This window comes from Lygodium microphyllum, chromosome 5 (genome assembly GCF_053477565.2).
Source record: "Lygodium microphyllum isolate KBCC chromosome 5, Lygodium_microphyllum_v1.1.10, whole genome shotgun sequence".
Lineage (NCBI taxonomy): Eukaryota > Viridiplantae > Streptophyta > Polypodiopsida > Schizaeales > Lygodiaceae > Lygodium > Lygodium microphyllum.
In genome coordinates this window covers 78,662,079-78,664,645 of record NC_141139.1, presented here as the reverse complement: position 1 = coordinate 78,664,645, position 2,567 = coordinate 78,662,079, and positions in this window count along the sequence as shown.

Genomic DNA, 2,567 nt, shown 5'->3' with positions numbered 1-2,567 from the left:
GAGAGAGAGAGAGAGAGAGAGAGAGAGAGAGAGAGAGAGAGAGAGAGAGAGAGAGAGAGAGGGCACTGAGGGATAGAGAAAGAAAGAGAGGGAGAGAGAGAGAGAGAGAGAGAGAGATAGTGATAGAGAGAGAGAGAGATATAGAGAGAGAGAAAGGAGGAATCTTCCAAGAAGCTTCCAAGCTTCCCTCCCCCCTTTTGAGAGGGGTTCCCATGCCTGTTCTCTCGCAAGAAGCCACCTCTCGCAAGCCCATGCGCGTTCTCCCACAAGGAGCCAACTCTCACAAGCCCACAATGTTCTCTCAAGGAGCCAACTCTTGCAAGCCCATGCCATTCTCTCCCAAGGAGCTAGCTTCCTTAATGATCCAAGCACGCCTCATTGAAGAAAGCCCGAGCTAGAAAATGGCTACAGGTCAACTGACAGAGCTATAGGTCAAGGAACTGCAACACTTAGTAACCATGTGCATTCCATAAACCTTACTCTGGTAGGAGATGTCTAAAGGGACAATAAACGTAGATAAACTACATTAGGTAGGAAGAAGTATTCATGCAAAAATTTACGATAGTAAACCACCAATTATGTTGCTTAAAATCATGTTGGAAATTCTTTTTTTTTTTGCACTAAGGCATGTTATAGAATGAACAATTTGCATAATAGACTTTGCATTAGTGTGCACAAAAATCAAGGATTTTATTGATTTTGTTCGTAGAGCGTTAAATTTATCCACTAGCATTGGCATGCTTGAGAGATAATATGAATTGAAAGATGGGTGCACTCGAGTGCATAGAAAATTATAAGGACTTTTGTCAGGGATTGACATTTTACATCAAATGATATCATGAAGGAAACCTGCATCTAGGAAAGTTGTGTTGTAATATGATTGCAAGGTAGGATCCTAAGTATCTTAGTTAATAAAGAAATATTCGCATCCATTTTTGCAAGAAACAGATGCATCCATGAAAAGCAGTAAATTCTTGCTTCACTGTATGAGCAAAAGGGATAAGTTCCTCTTCACTTACATAAGTAGTGTATTCAATTTCCTCTTCACTTGCAGAGAGGAAGCAATTGAAGGGGATAAAAGTGTTTCTCTTTTTCCATAAAACTATGCTTTACCCCATGATTGCAATGTGCATAAATTGGAATAATTGTGTTCATTGAAGCATTAAAAAATGTATCCATGATAGAGAATACTTGAAAGACATTCAAGCTCCGATCTGCCTGAGGTAATGATGCAAATATTTAGAATTATCAAGGTAAGATGGGCAACTCACTTAGGTTATTCCTCCCTAGGATTCCCTATCAATAGATAAACCTTAAAGCGATATTTGTGACCCAACCATTAAAATGATGGAAACATTGTCTAAGGACAACCCATAGGACTACTAAGTTCTCTTTCCACACTCATTGGTGAGAGCATAGTTTCCCACAAACATGCGACTATTCATAGCAAACTAGGGTTGCTATGGTGGAGAAATAAAACCCCAGGACAATGGTGCTCATGCAAACCATGGTAGAGTTATTTTTATCGCACATAAGGTAGTTGATAATGATTTCTACAAGGGAAATAAAAGGAGTAGGATAATGAGAATAGGAGGGATCCTAAATAGGGCCTAGAGTGATCTAGGATGACAAAACTTGACTACGTAAAAACTCTAAATCCTAGAGGATTGGGGTAGGGTCTCATGGGGATAATAATGGGAGGGTGGCACCTATTAAAGGAAAATTGCAATTCCTATTTCAAGGATAATCAAGGGATGAAGCGTAGAGTACTCATCCACGAGTAGGAAAACTTGTACCTAGAATACCTCTAATAACCATTCAAAAAGGAAACTCCACCTTAGCAGGTGTTCTAATCACTCACCACATTATTGTTTGTGCTTGTAATTCTAGGAGCACTGTCTGTGAAAGGATTGCTTGAACCAAGTTCTCATAAGAAACTGATATAATGAATCTGATTAAATTCATGGAGGGCACATGAAACCACCCCGAGCTGGCTGCCAACCCTATCCAAGGGGGTTCTAAATAACCATGGCATGAATATGGACCAAACTGGTCAGGAAAGGTCTCTCCATGGATTAGTTTGAACATAGGAGGATGCTTGGATGCCAGGGGGGCTGTGGCTGTAAATTCCCTACCTCTAGGTGCTAATCAAATGATCTACCTGACTTGAAATCAATTCTTGAGGCCTTGTTACTAGTGCAAGGGGTGGAAACTTGGAGGAAATAAGACACATCCTTATGGATTGTGGGAGTCATCCTTTTGGATAGGACTTGTATCTCAACTGAAGTGTTAATATAAAGTTTACTTCCAAGGAACCTGTCTGAACTATTTTCGTGTCAGTGCATAAAATTACGTAAAGGAACATGTGGCTAATGGGTTAATTAAGGAAGTTTCTTGTATGTGTTACCACTAATGTGCCCTTAGGTAAGTAGAAAATTAAAGCTACTAAGGCAAGCTGGTGGGCGGAACCCCCAATGGGTCTGTCAAGGTGGTCTTAGAGATCTGGGAGGTTTCTCAACATTCAAATCGTGATGAGGTAACGATCTTGGATAATGTAGGGTGGAACC